The sequence below is a fragment of the Salmo salar genome, chromosome ssa09 (genome assembly GCF_905237065.1).
Source record: "Salmo salar chromosome ssa09, Ssal_v3.1, whole genome shotgun sequence".
NCBI classification, from domain to species: Eukaryota; Metazoa; Chordata; class Actinopteri; order Salmoniformes; family Salmonidae; genus Salmo; species Salmo salar.
Genome location: NC_059450.1, coordinates 18,556,861 through 18,572,903, shown reverse-complemented (window position 1 = coordinate 18,572,903; position 16,043 = coordinate 18,556,861).

Below are 16,043 nucleotides of genomic sequence, written 5' to 3'. Positions count from 1 at the left end.
CATGTATTGCAAACAGATGCATGCACATCCACTCAGAGGAACACTTATGCATGTGACAAAATAATCAACACACATACTTTCAAAATAGAAGTCTATTGTATAATGGAAACATGTTTGTTTTTTTAGTTGTCACCATACCCAGCCCTTTGACACACCAAACACATAACAGGTGTGTAATGTGCTTTGCGGGTGTGGTTCCCTTGCACATGCTGAATAAATGTAATTCAACCACTGAAAACCCTCCTACTTCCCGGCGAACCGATTTTCCGGTGGAGTTTCATTCAAAGTAGTTTTCAGTACATTTATTTCTAAAGACATCCCTTTAAATTTGGTGTAAAGTCAAATTTTCTTAACAGACTCACTACAATATATGGAGAGAATGTTCAGAATATTAGAGATCAATGAAAGAAAGTAATTTAAATCCACGCATTGTCACGACCTCCGCCGAAGTCGGCTCCTCTCCTTGTTCGTTCGGCGGTCGACGTCACCGGCTTTCTAGCCATCGCCGCTCCACTTTTTCATTTTTCCATTTGTTTTGTCTTATTTGTCAAACATTTGTATATTTGTGAGTGTTTTCACGCTTGTTTACTCTTACCTGAGGCTGGAGGTTTTTGGACGCAGTTGCGTCTGTCTTTTGTGCCTCTGCCAAATAAAGTGCGCCGAATCACAACTCACTGCTCTCCTGCACCTGACTTCGTACCAGTAGCGCACAACCTTGACATAATTTCACACCACCCATGGAGTCAGCAGGAGCAGGTACCCCGGTCAGAGGAGTCGAGAAGCACGTCCGGGAACACTCGGCAATGCTGCAACATCTCGGTGCCACGATGGATCGCGTTGTCCAGACCATGGACCGCTGGGAGAGACAGGAAGTCTCTCCAGCGCCTCGACCAGCGCAACTGGGGTTACCTCTACCCGGCCCTCCTCGATCCCGTCAGGGGTACATTTGGTCCTCCACTTCACCCGCCTCCTCGAGTTTCTTCTTTGTGAAGAAGAAGGAGGGAGGTCTGCGCCCGTGCATTGACTATCGAGGTCTCAATCAAATCACGGTGAGGTACAGTTACCCGCTACCTTTCATCGCCACAGCGATTGAGTCAATGCATGGGGCGCGCTTCTTCACTAAACTGTATCTCAGGAGCGCGTACAACCTGGTGCGTATCCGGGAGGGAGACGAGTGGAAGACGGCGTTTAGTACCACCTCAGGGGATTATGAGTACATCATCATGCCGTACGGGTTGATGAATGCTCCATCAGTCTTCCAATCCTTTGTAGACGAGATTTTCAGGGACCTGCACGGGCAGGGTGTAGTGGTGTATATCGATGACATTCTGATACACGCGCAGAGCATGTGTCCTTGGTGCGCAGGGTACTTGGAAGACTGTTGGACCATGACCTGTACGTCAAGGCTGAGAAATGCCTGTTCTTTCAGTAGGCCATCTCCTTCCTAGGGTATCGTATTTCCACAGCAGGGGTGGAGATGGAGAGTGACCGCATTTCAGCCTTGCGTAATTGGCCGACTCCCACCACGGTAAAGGAGGTGCCAATTACTACCGGAGATTTATCCGGGGTTTTGGCCAGGTGGCTGCTCCCATTACCTCACTGCTGAAGGGGGGTCCTGTACGTCTGCAGTGGTCGGTTGAGGCGGACAGGGCTTTTGGGCACCTAAGAGCTCTGTTTACCTCGGCTCCCGTGCTGGCCCATCCGGATCCCTCTTTGGCATTCATAGTGGAGGTGGACGCGTCCGAGGCTGGGATAGGAGCCATGCTCTCTCAGCGCTCGGGCACGCCACCGAAGCTCCGCCCCTGTGCCTTCTTCTCGAAGAAGCTCAGCCAGGCGGAACGGAACTATGAAATGGGGGACCGGGAGCTGTTGGCTGTGGTAAAGCTTTGAAGGTGTGGAGACATTGGCTTGAGGGGGCTAAACACCCTTTCCTCATCTGGACTGACCACCGCAACCTGGAGTACATCCGGGCAGCGAGGAGACTGAATCCTCGTCAGGCAAGGTGGGCCATGTTCTTTACCCGTTTTGTGTTTACCCTGTCCTACAGACCAGGTTCCCAGAATATGAAGGCAGATGCATTGTCCCGGCTGTATGACACAGAGGAGCGGACCATGGATCAGACTCCCATTCTCCCGGCCTCCTGCCTGGTAGCGTCGGTCGTGTGGGAGCTGGACGCGGACATTGAGCAGGCGTTGCGTGCAGAGCCCGCTCCCCTCCAGTGTCCCGTCAGGCGTCTGTACGTTCCGTCTGCTGTCCGTGACAAGTTGATCTATTGGGCCCACACATCACCCTCCTCTGGTCATCCGGGGATCGGTTGGACGGTGCGCTGTCTGACTGGGATGTACTGGTGGCCCACCTTGGAAAAGGACGTGAGGGTTTATGTTTCTTCCTGCTCGGTGTGTGCCCAGTGTAAGGCTCCTAGACACCTGCCCAGAGGTAAGCTACATCCCTTACCTGTTCCACAACGACCTTGGTCACACCTGTCGGTGGATTTTCTGACCGATCTTCCTCCCTCACAGGGAAACACCACGATCCTGGTCGTTGTGGATCGTTTATCTAAGTCCTGTCATCTCCTCCCTCTGCCCGGTCTCCCTACGGCCCTACAGACTGAGGAGGCCTTGTTTACACACGTCTTCCGGCACTACGGGGTGCCTGAGGATATAATGTCTGATCGGGGTCCCCAGTTCACTTCGAGAGTCTGGAGGGCGTTCATGGAACGTCTGGGGGTCTCGATCAGCCTCACCTCAGGTTTTCACCCCAAGAGTAACGGGAAGGTGGAGAGAGTGAACCAGGATGTGGGCAGGTTTCTGCGGTCTTATTACCAGGACGGGTCGGGGGAGTGGGCGGCGTTCGTGCCTTGGGCCGAGATGGCGCAGAACTCGCTCCGCCACTCCTCCACTAACCTCTCCCCCTTTCAGTGCATATTGGGGTAGCAGCCGGTTCTGGCGCCGTGGCATCAGAGTCAGATCGAGGCTCCTGCGGAGGACAACTGGTTCAGGCGCGTGGAGGAGACATGGGAAGCCGCCCATGTTTACCTCCAGCGAGCCGCGCTGCGCCAAAAAACAGCGCGGACCTGGTGTTTGCACTGGGGGACCGGGTCTGGCTCTCGACCCGAAACCTGCCCCTCTGCCTGCCCTGCCGGAAGCTGGGCCCGTGGTTTTGGGGCCATTCAAGTTCCTGAGGAGAGTGAACGAGGTGTGTTACAGGTTACAGCTTCCCCCCAATTACTGTATTAACCCCTCGTTCCATGTGTCTCTCCTCAGGCCGGTGGTGGTTGGTCCGCTCTAGGAATCTGAGGTACAGGAGGTTCCTCCGCCCCCTCTGGACATCGAGGGGGGCCCCGGCGTTCTCCGTTCGTTCCAGCACCGGTCCGGAGGAGAGGTGCTGGGTTCCGGTGGCGGATGTGTTGGACTCTGAACTGCTGCGGGAGTTCCACCGTCGCCGGCCGGACCACCCTGCGCCTCGCCCTCCGGGTCGTCCCCGAGGCCGGTGTCAGCACGGGTTCGGGGGGGGGGGGTACTCTCACGACTTCCGGTGCAATCGTCTCCTCTCTCCTTGTTCGGGCAGTGTTCGGCGGTCGACGTCACCGGCTTTCTAGCCATCGCCGCTCCACTTTTTCATTTTTCCATTTGTTTTGTCTTGTTCCCTGCACACCTGGTTTACATTCCCTAATCACACTGCGTGTATTTATTCCTCTGTTCCCCCCCATGTCTTTGTGTGAAATTGTTTTGTTACATGTTTAGTGTGATGCGCTAGACTGGTTTTCCCCCCGAGTATCGTATTTTGACCCGTTGTATGTATTTGTCATACATTTGTATATTTGTGAGTGTTTTTGCGCATGTTTACTTTTACCTGTGGCTGGAGGTTTTTGGAGGCAGTTGCGTCTGTCTTTTGTGCCTCTGCCAAATAAAGTACGCCAAATCACAACTCACTGCTCTCCTGCACCTGACTTCGTACCAGTAGCGCACAACCTTGACACGCATATTCGTCTCATTTCAGCACTAATTAAATATATTATTTAGGGTTCGGAAAGAATTTATGAACAAAAAAACTGGTTTGGAAAGCCTTTACTTAGAGAATATATTGGTGAATCAAAAATACGGTGGTTTGATTCATCCTAAAAGTTGACATATTCAGTTGGTCAATCCATGAAATATTGGAAGGTGAGAAAAGTGTACAATAGGGGTTGAACAGTAGTCCTATAAATCTACCCTAATAATCGTCACTAAACACAGATGACAACGGTCCAGTGAACCGGGCGCCAGACTCCAGGTTTAAACTGCTAGGTATGGTCTGCGTTCCATAAAGATTCAAATAGACTACATGCCCTTAATAATTGCACAACATGTAATACGTTAGCATAATATGATCCACTATTGCTAGCAATCCTAAGGAACAACCACACAAACGTGACAGAGGAAAGAAATAACAATGGAAGGTTTCCGGGGCTTCAGCCCAAGAGGTTTTTGTTCCAGAAAGAAATTATGTTTTTCTGACTGAACCACATATCTTTTGACAGTAACGCAGTGTCCCACTTTGGACTGAAGCTGAACTTTGCTAATTTTAAAACGGGGTAAATATGTTGTAATGTTGAGTTGGTAGAACTGACCAAATTAAATGAATCATAGACGTATTATAACCTATTCCATTCTACAGGTAAACATGCTTGGCTCATATCTGTTATTTCCATATAGGTTATGTAACTATTTGTAAAATATATATATATATATATATATATATATATATATATATATATATATAATAATTAGTGAATTTATTTCATTGAACTACCTGCAAGTTAGCATTTCATTGCACTCTGTACTACATGTGTATATGACATAAACAAACTTGAACTTTTTTTCCACCTTACTGGCTCTGACTTTGCTGATAAGCTATTTTGAGGAAAATGTACTTACTTTGATATTTGGATAGCTATCTTAAGATGAATGCTAAATGACTAAAATGTCAATGTAATCTAAAAATCTCACATTAGCAAGTAGAACTGATGAGGTCGTATATCTTATTCCTAGTGGCGATTCAGGGCAGAGTGGGGCAAAGCCCCAGCTAGCAATGAGGAATTGGCCCAGAAGCGGCCCTCTTCCGGGGAGCCGGAACTGATTGAATCAGCCCGGAATCGGGTGTCGGACTCAGCCCTGAATCAAACTTAATGACTGCCCAGAATCGGCCCAAGGACACCAGTGGCGAACCGTCATTCAGGGCAGTTGGGGCAGAGCCCTCCCTGTTTTGAGCCCCACATTTTTAGCAAAACATTTTTATTTTTATAAATAAACTGTAGCGCAAGAAAGTATCACTAAGTGTATGTTGTGTAATAAGCTGTTAGTAGCCCATGTGCCTAACCCTAATAATTTGGTCTATTTTCACCTAATTCGCCTACTGTTCTGACTTGGTGGTGCACATGTAGCCTTTAACCTGTTTTTGAGAAATTGAATATTGTAAGAACTTTCATTGACTGCTTATATGCCCTCTTTATTTATCCTACGGTTCTGACTTGGTGTACTGTGAGAATGGCCCATGTTCTGAATTCTGTCACTGTACATTTCAAAAGTGCTGAACAAATAGTTCTATTGACTACATCCGTCCTAGCTCGCTCATTAATGTCTTAATTGATATTACGGAATGCCTCTTATCCGCTTGTCATCCCCTTATGCCATAGTTTGTACATCTCAATTGTCAGTAGAAATCACATTTGTTTATGAATAATGTCATGACTGTCCTGCTCAGCTCAGGTTACCAATGACCACAATCCTGCACAGAGATTTAATTCCCACCAGAGGAGAAAGAATCTCAAGGGATAGGAAGATGTGGGGGTTTTATGACCCCTCACAGATAAATGTTAGGGAACAGACAAAATTCCTTTGACCTCTCACTATAGAGAACCAGCCTCAGAACATCAAACATGCAATAAAGGGACTTTGGAACAATGGTTTTCGTCAGCTACAATGGTGGTCATGACGATAGATGGAATATGAAAATGTATGTCATTTTTGTTTTGTTATTAAAGGTTAATAGATGACGTTATTACAAAAACATTGTAACTTTAAGAGTTTTCCTAGTATATGCTTGATGTTTATACATTGTACGTTGTGTGGAAAATGTCCAAATCAAAGAGAATGTTTTGGTAAAGATGAAATGTGAAGTTGTCTAAAATTGGATTTGAGTAAAATCTAGACCTTGCCTCTTAACTTGGTTCACCCAGAGAATTGCCCAAAAGGCGGTTACGCCCACTTCTGACCCGAGGGTATAAGACATGTGAGTTAAGAATTAACATATCAGACTAAGTGACCCGTGCTGCAGCTAAGGTCTGAAAAGTCAACGAACCCAAAATGCAACACAAGGTTGAAGACAAATAAATATTTTTTCTACCCATGCTACGGATGAGTAGCTGTGTCTAAGCGGGTGAATTCAAGCCGGACCACCCGGTCTCCACTCCCCATCGAATCGTGGTATCTACACTGTTTCCATTCCTACGCTGTGAGCTCTGAGCTACAGAGCTGGCTGTCCTCTGAAGATCCCTTTCAGAACAAGGGCGAGGAATCAGGCCACTAAGCCAAAAGGACACTGACATCGTGAGGACAACCAGAGAGTTGCACCAGAGAAGAGCGTCATTGAGAAGCCTAAACGGTCCACGCGGAGAATCCACAGAGACCTTCAACACGTAATTACCTCATTATATGCTGACCCATAAGAGCGGCAGTTCGGGGCAAGGCTAGGGTTAAAATAAGCATAGCTGACAAATGCACCCAAATGTATGTTTCTCTCGTGTACTCTCTTTTTCTCTCTTTTAGAAATCCTCATTTTGGGTAACACGCTTCATAGTGTTTGGCCCTTTATACTAAGTTCTAATCAATAGCCTAGACTGTGTTTTTGTGTATGTGTATCTTTTATTATCATTTTAGCTTTCGAGTAAATAAATAATCAACTAAAATTGGTGTGTTACGAACTCATTGGTGGGACCCGGGTTTGTGCAGATTCCCGGATTATGCGACGTTCAGAATGAGACTGTAAGGGAATTTGATTAATTAGCGACTGTTGTAAAATCAATATTCTGATATTCTTTGAGTTAATTTGGGAAATAAAAACTCAATAAAACCAAGTTTCCCATGGTGGCCCAGGTTAATGAGTTAATAATTGCCTGATTCATTTAATCCCACAATTGTAACCCGTTAATCATTCGATGAGCAGCAGTCGTCACATTAACCAATACAACGTCACAACATATTGGCGCCCCCGTGTGAGAAATCTAAGATAAAACTAGGCCGCACTGTTGGGTTAATTCCATACCAATTGTGTAGCAAGATACATATATACCATTAATAGCTATAGGCAGGACTAGTGCGGGAGAGAAGCGTGTGTGTGACGTTCCATTTCACCCAGATACTGGTCGGGAGAGAACCCACCCCCGTGGTATATCTGACGAAAGCCAGTGTGTAGGGGGGTCTACTGAATGCTACGAGCTAGGGCATATGTACCAGCCGATGCAGGCATTCTGAGAATAATACTAGTTGGGCCCAATTTAGTGTTATTTCTGTCGATCGCTATCAGGAGCAATCTGACTCGGTCATAAGCAAATCCTAGAGCAGAGGACATATGAGCCAGCCATTACAGAAATTGGAGTAGATATATTCATTTGACCGAAGCGAAGTCATTATCTCTCTACCTCTCGCGTTTGGTAACGTGACGAGTTTAAGGGTTGAACGTGAGACGTCACCTAGTAAACCTGTCACCTAGTAAACCTGTTCCCTTGTTGGAGGGAACTTCCCTTGCGCGGCGAAGTGGAAACCCCGCGCAAGGAAAGTTAAGCATTGCGCCAGATGCTAAGCTAACAAAGGGGAGCAGCCATTTTTGTTTTCCCCTTTGTTCATAGTGAATTCCCACGCCAGGCTGGAATCCTGTGAGATCTCAGCTTGCGCTATCAGTAACCTCTGGTGAAGAATCGGCAGTCATTTTTCGTGAAATAATTCAGGTTACGCTGTAGGATATCAAACCAGTCTCAACTGATTGGATATCATTGTCTCATTCAATTTTATACATACATGAAATTGCTACACTACCTTTCCAGGTTGGTTATTGGAAAAATACACAAACTAATGTGTTCTAACCAATGAGACATGGTTAAACTGTTCCACATTAACTTAGATATAGCAACTATTTCAGGTTAATTAAAGCTAAATCCTTTAGCCTATACGGGGTTGACTAATCATTCAAATTGATTAATAAATTAAATCTGTTTTACCAGCTTAATGGTGTTTAGGGAGACCTTTTAACAGCATTGTGAAATTCTACCTTCACTGGTACCTTGTCGATTTTAGCTTGTGTTAACAGTGACCTCCGGTGGTGAAGAATCACCAGTAATTATTTTTAAATAATTCAGGTTATGTTGTACGATATCTAACCAGTCTCAACTGATTGGATATCACTGTCTCATTCAATTTAATACATACATGAAATTGCTACACTACCTTTCCAGGTTGGTTATTGGGATAATACGCAAACTAATGTGTTCTAACCAATGAGACATCGTTAAACTTTTCAACGTTAAGTTAGAGATAGCAACTCTTTCAGGTGAATTAAAGTTACAATTCCCAAATAGCCTATACAGGTTAGATTTATCATTAAAATCGATTTAATCAATTAAATCTGTTTTGGCAAGTTCAGTAATAACCAACTCACATTACTGACCCAGTCTTGATGATTCATTGACGTTTACAAACTGAGTTAAATCGTGTTTGCCGCCTCCAACTCAAAAACCCAAACATTACGTAAATTGAAATGACTAATAATCATAACAATGAGCAATCCATCAGATGGGTTTCCACCCATTTTCCCTCTAATCAGTGGACCCATGGAAAGATTGATCGCTGACCTCAGCAACGATGCAAATCCTAACTATGCCAAGGTGGCTGAAAATGTTAGATTTCGATGCCATAAGCAAGAAAAATGCAGACATTACGACAGATGCTCTTCAAAATAGACCATCAGTGGGAGGCCTTGTGAAGGTTCTCTCCAGTTTAGCCCTCAACTATGCCCACCAGCAGAGATGGACAGTGCACCAGTATCTCAGTGCCCAGCAGAGGCATGAGCAGGAAGCTGGGGAGTTCAAGGCACAGGTGGAGAGAACCAGGGAGCTGGCATCGAAAGCCGAAAAAGATAAGCTACTGCTAACCGAGGAACTGTGTGTGAGGACAGATAAATTGGAAGATCTGTCTAACCCTTATAACAAAGAACGAGAACAAACTCTTGACCAAGTCCATAAAGGAACAACTCATTTTAGCCAAAACTAAATACGATGAAGTCCACGCAAAACTAGATGAATCTGAGGAGCTAGCTAGAAACCGGGGCGAGCAACTTGATGCCCTGCAAACGGTTGTGAATGAAACCACTCAAAGCAATAATGCTCTATTCCAAAAGCTGCAGACCAAAGATGATCAGTTAATGAACACAATGACCAAGTTGGATGACAAAACAGCAGAACTCATTGAAGTCGCTGATTTAATGAAGGATGAGAAAGACCAGGTAAGAAAGTTGGAAAATGTGACCTCTAAACAAAAGGAGGACATCGCATCACTAGATCTCTCACTCCACACTCGAGACCTCTCCCTGCAATCCATGAGAACGAAGGAATGTAGATGACAGGAGATTTCAGCCTCTTTCATTTTGGCCATTCAGCCCACAGTGAATTGGTGCCTCCTCGCCAACACAACCACAGCTTGACTTTTCCTCTTGGCCTCTCGGCCCACAATTCCCCACGGGAGAGTGCAGATGCTCCCCGCGACTATGCTAAACTTGCCAATATGTCCCTGCGCCTAACCCTCACAAAGGATCAGGACACAAGGGTAACAAGCGCAACAAGGGCAACAAAGTGTTCAACAATGATCTAAACGCTAACCGAAATAATATAGAAGCTCTGATAAGAGATGTACTGCATCGTAAGAAATTTGAGAAAGAGGACAAGGATAAGTCATTATGATTAGGGGTAAAATTGTTGGAAACCAAGTCCGCCGAAACTCATGCAATTTGAGAGGACGTCAACATTTCCATTACCCCCCGCCCCCACTCCAATCCCTGTCCAGGGACCGTTCGTTCTAGACACAAGCCTGCAGGTTTTGTCTACAGGCTTGGATACGGATGTGGAGATGCACAAGATAAGCAGCTTTGCAACAGATGATTCCTCTCCCATTCCAATAGAGGACCCACTGGGTCACATAGGTAAGTTATCCTTCTTGGAAATCGACAAAGATTACAAACCGCTCGGTACTCCCAACCCACTCCATTTTGTTGGGGATATGATGAGAAAAACCAACTCGAACAGCCCATACCTTAGAACAGTCCTGGAGGACTGTTTGACCTGTCACGCTCTGATCGAGTCGGGTTTGACAATTTCCCTCATATCCGAAACCTTGCTGGATAAACTAAAAGGGGCAGTGGACCCAACAAAACGTTGGTTGAAATGGAACGTTGCGACATGAAGCTTAGGGGTTTCACCCAAGCTACCTCGCCACTAACCAAGCGTCTCTTATTTAAACTCAACTTCGAAAGCGTGTCACTGATCCACCCTGTGTATGTGACTAGCATCTACATCGAACGGATGCTTATTGGGATAGATTTAATTGACCGTTTGGTACCACTAATGGATTGGAAAACCAATCAAATCTGGTCACAAATACCTTTGCCAACTCCGTTGACTTCACCGCATTCTTCCAAGACTACCTGCCATACATTGTGCAACGACGTGGGTTCGACGTCAGCATCTGACGCAAACCCGGTGAACTTGGCCATGAGCCCGCCATTGGTGGCAAATGACAAGGTGAGTTCAACACGGAACTTAACCGAACATGGAGGTTTTCCTGTGTGGCTTGGGTGATTCACCAGCCGACACTTACCACCCTCCTCTGATAGGGGGCATGTGCCTAAACGGCACTATGGTTGAGGATGCCAGACTGGCAACCTGGTCCGAAAAATCCGCAATCAGTTTGGAAATATTCAACGCAATTTTGAAAACGGCTAACTGTCATCCCCTTGTCCCGAAAACGTTTAGATTTCCACTGGGAACGAATCCCCAGACAACACTCACCGCAGTAGGGGTGTGTGCGCTATCAATCCGCATTTGGACCAAGGAAGTATCTCACTACCTACAGGTTGTCGCGGACCTCCCACATACAGTCTATGTGGGAGTGGACATTTTGGTAAGATTGGGTGTTAAACTCGATACCATACACCAAGTTCTTTGGTCTTTGGCGCAGCCAAACCAACATGTCTTGTCTTTCGACCCAGTGCGAATGGCATCCGGGCAGACTATTCCTGAAGCTTGCAAGGTGATAACTGAGTCCGCAATGTTGATTCCGGCAAGAACCACAGAGGTTTCTGTAAGACTGAACCTGGCGCCCGGACACCGGATGGAAGGCACCACTGCGTTCTTCCAACCCTCTCCGCAACTATTTGACTTGGGGTTAACTATCAATGGCAACCCGCTGTTGGAACGAACCGCTAGATCCACTTACCTCCAGATACAAAATCTGACTCAAGCGGATATTTCCATTTCTCGGCACACTCAGCTAGGAACATTGATCGATTACTCCTTCCATGATTTTGAACTGGTTTTTCCCGGAATTGGGCCTCTTCTGTCCTCCCTAGACCTAAATGGCGAGGGAGGTACGCTGTTTACTCGTCAGTCAAAAGCAATCGCACTAACTCCCGTATTGCCACTTGACGACACATCAACGTTCAGGCTGGATGTCGATTCTGACAGCAACCTGTTAATATACTCCATCATCACAGAGGATGATATCGTGTCTCCTCTTGCATGCAAAGTACACTCTTGTGAGGTAACAACCGATGACTCTCCCAACAGTGACATGCCATCACCACCCGATGAAGACCTGTACAATGTCGCCGAACCATATCCTGGTTTCCATGCACAGGTAAGACAACTACTGTCAGAGGCTGTTCCTCTTGTCAATGACACTGAACGCCATCAGTTGAGAGAATTGTTTAACAAACACAGTGAGATCTGGTCAACAGACTCGCTGGATTGCGGGGTTACGGGTATCCATGTGGTGCGTATTCCTACGCCACCCTGAGCAACTCCTACGTTTGTTAGACAATACAAAATCCCGCTCGCAGCATACGCAGTGGTACAAGAGATTATCGATTCCTTATTAGCTAAACGGATAATCAGGGAATGTAACAGTACGTACAGCGCTCCCGTGTGGCCCGTTCTAAAACCAACGGGTAAATGGCATCTTACCGTTGACTATAGACAACTCAACAAACTGGTTCCCTTGTCTCGTTGGCCAATGACACAGCTCAACCAAGAGTTGCCAAAGGTGGCAAACGCCAAGTACTTCTCCACCGTCGACGTGGCGATTGGTTTCTGGACCATGACAGTTGACCCTCGTGACCAACACAAGTTGGCTTTCTCTTTCTCGAACAAGCTCTTCACGTTCAATCGTTGCCCATTCGGGTATGGTGCAGGACCACGGTAAACTACGTTGGGCTTCTGGTGGGTGCCGAGGGGATCCTGCCACAGTCTAACAGAATCCAAGCAGTCGCAATATTAACTAATACAACGTCACGACAATAAGGATCGGACCCTTTTTTTCAATTTTCGCCTAAAATGACTACCTGTAGCTCACGACCTATAGCATGGAGATGGATATTCAGACACAGCAGGGGTTCACATTGTATAACCCAGTTCCTACATTTGAATATAAAATAGATTTTATCAAACAAAACTAAGCTAAATTTTATCTCTGGGACCCTCAGGATGACAAATCAGAGCAAGATTACTAAATGTAAGTACATTATTTTACTTCAGAGGTGAATGCATCAAACCAGTTGCCATGATACAAGTTTTTTGATGGTGTGCACTCCTCAAACAATAGCATGGTATTTTTTTCACTGTAATAGCTACTGTAAATTGGACAGTGCAGTTAGATTAACAAGAATGTAAGCTTTCTGCCCATATAGTTTATGTCTATGTCCTGAAAAATTTTCTTGTTACTTACGTCATGCTAATCCCATTAGCGCACGTTAGCTCAACCGTCCCGCGGGGGACACACCGATCCCGTAGAGATTTAATCAGATGAGCTTACTACAGTATGCAATGTAAACTTAATGAAATAAGGCTTCACACAGATGTGAATATAATAGTGACTTAAAATGATACACTATGTAATAGGCATCTATTACATCTAAAATAATGCAGTATGGGAGAACATGAATTACAGCAGCAGAATACAGCTGCAGTCTATACACTGCCACAAAATACAGCCCTAGTATGCTAACATAGACGGTAAACTAAAAATGGTGGGACAGAGCGATAGCAGGTTTAAGTTATGTTAGTGAGCGCTATCTCTTTTATTTCTATTTAATTTTTTTATTTCACCTTTATTTAACCAGGTAGGCCAGTTGAAAACAAGTTCTCATTTACAACTGCGACCTGGCCAAGATAAAGCAAAGCAGTGCGACAAAAACAACAACACAGGGTTACACATGGGATAAACAAACTTACGGTCAATAACACAATAGAAAATCTGTATAGTATACAGTGTCTGCAAATGAAGTAAGGAGTTAAGGCAATAAATAGGCCATAGTGGTGAAGTAATTACAAATTAGGAATTAACACTGGAGTGATAGATGTGCAGATGAGGATGGGCAAGTAGAAATACTGGTGTGCAAAAGAGCAGAAAAACAAACAAATATGGGATGAGGTAGGTAGTTGGTTGGATGGGCTATTTACAGATGGGCTGTGTACAGCTGCAGCGAACGGTAAGCTGCTCTGACAGCAGATGCATAAAGTTCGTGAGGGAGATAAAAGTCTCCAGCTTCAGTGATTTTTGCAATTCTTTCCAGTCATTGGCAGCAGAGAACTGGAAGGAAAGGTGGCCAAAGGAGGTGTTGGCTTTGGGGATGACCAGTGAAATATACCTGCTGGAGCGCGTGCTACGGGTGGGTGTTGCTATGGTGACCAGTGAGCTGACATAAGGCGGAGCTTTACCGAGCAAAGACTTACAGATAACCTGGAGCCAGTGGGTATGGCGACGAATATGTTGCGAGGACCAGCCAACGAGAGCATACAAGTCGCAGTGGTGGGTAGTATATTGGGCTTTGGTGACAAAACGGATGGCACTGTGATAGACCGCATCCAATTTGCTGAGTGGAGTGTTGGAGGCTATTTTGTAAATGACATCGCCGAAGTCAAGGATCGGTAGGATAGTCAGTTTTACAAGGGTATGTTCGGCAGCATGAGTGAAGGAGGCATTGTTGCGAAATAGGAAGCCGATTCTAGATTTTATTTTGGATTGGAGATGCTTAATATGAGTCTGGAAGGAGAGTTTACAGTCTAGCCAGACACCTAGGTATTTATAGTTGTCCACATATTCTAAGTCAGAACCGTCCAGAGTAGTGATGCTAGTCGGGCGGGCGGGTGCGGGGAGCGATCGGTTGAAGAGCATGCATTTAGTTTTACTTGCATTTAAGAGCAGTTGGAGGCCATGGAAGGAGTGTTGTATGGCATTGAAGCTCGTTTGGAGGTTAGTTAACTCAGTGTCCAAAGAAGGGCCGGATATATACAGAATGGTGTCGTCTGCGTAGAGGTGGATCAGAGAATCACCTGCAGCAAGAGATCATTGATATATACAGAGAAGAGTCGGCCCGAGAATTGAACCCCGTGGCACCCCCATAGAGACTGCCCAGAGGTTCAGACAACAGGCCCTCCAATTTGACATACTGAACTCTATCTGAGAAGTAATTAGTGAACCAGGCGAGGAAGTCATTAAAGAAACCAAGGCTGTTGAGTCTGCCGATAAGAATATGGTGATTGACAGAGTCGAAAGCCTTGGCCATGTCGATGAAGACGGCTGCACAGTACTGTCTTTTATCGATGGCAGTTATGATATCATTTAGGACCTTGAGCGTGGCTGATGTGCACCCGTGACCAGCTCGGAAACCAGATTGCATAGTGGAGAAGGTACGGTGGGATTCGAAATGGTCAGGGATCTGTTTGTTCACTTGGCTTTCGAAGACTTTAGAAAGGCAGGGCAGGATGGATATAGGTCTGTAACAGTTTGGGTCTAGAGTGTCTCCCCATTTGAAGAGGGGGATGATCACGGCCGCTTTCCAATCTTTAGGAATCTCAGACGATACGAAAGAGAGGTTGAACAGACTAGTAATACGGGTTGCAAAAATGGCTGCGGATAATTTTAGGAAGAGAGGGTCGAGATTGTCTAGCCCAGCTGATTTGTAGAGATCCAGATTTTGCAATTCTTTCAGAACATCAGCTGTCTGGATTTGGGTGAAGGAGAAGCGGGGAGGGGGCTTGGGCCAGTTGCTGCGGGGGGGTGCAGAGCTGTTGGCCGGGGTTGGGGTAGCCAGGTGGAAAGCATGGCCAGCCGTAGAGAAATGCTTCTTGAAATTCTCGATTATCGTGGGTTTATCAGTGGTGACAGTGTTTCCTAGCCTAAGTGCAGTAGGCAGCTGGGAGGAGGTGCTCTTATTCTCCATGGACTTTACAGTGTCCCAAAACTTTTTGGAATTAGTGCTGCAGGATGCAAATTTCTGTTTGAAAAAGCTAGCCTAAATGACTGTGTATATTGGTTCCTGACTTCCCTGAAAAGTTGCATATCGCGGGGACTATTCGATGCTAGTGCATTACGCCACAGGATGTTTTTGTGCTGGTCAAAGGCAGTCAAGTCTGGAGTGAACCAAGGGCTATATCTGTTCTTAGTTCTACATTTTTTCAAAGGGGCATTCTTATTTAAGATGGTGAGGAAAGCACTTTTAAAGAACAACCAGGCATCCTCTACTGATGGGATGAGGTCAATATCCTTCCAGGATACCCGGGCCAGGTCGATTAGAAAGGCCTGCTCACAGAAGTGTTTTAGGGAGCGTTTGACAGTGATGAGGGGTGGTCGCTTGACTGCGGACCCATAACGGATGCAGGCAATGAGGCAGTGATCGCTGAGATCCTGGTTGAAAACAGCAAAGTTGTATTTAGAGGGCAAGTTGGTCAGGAGGATATTTTT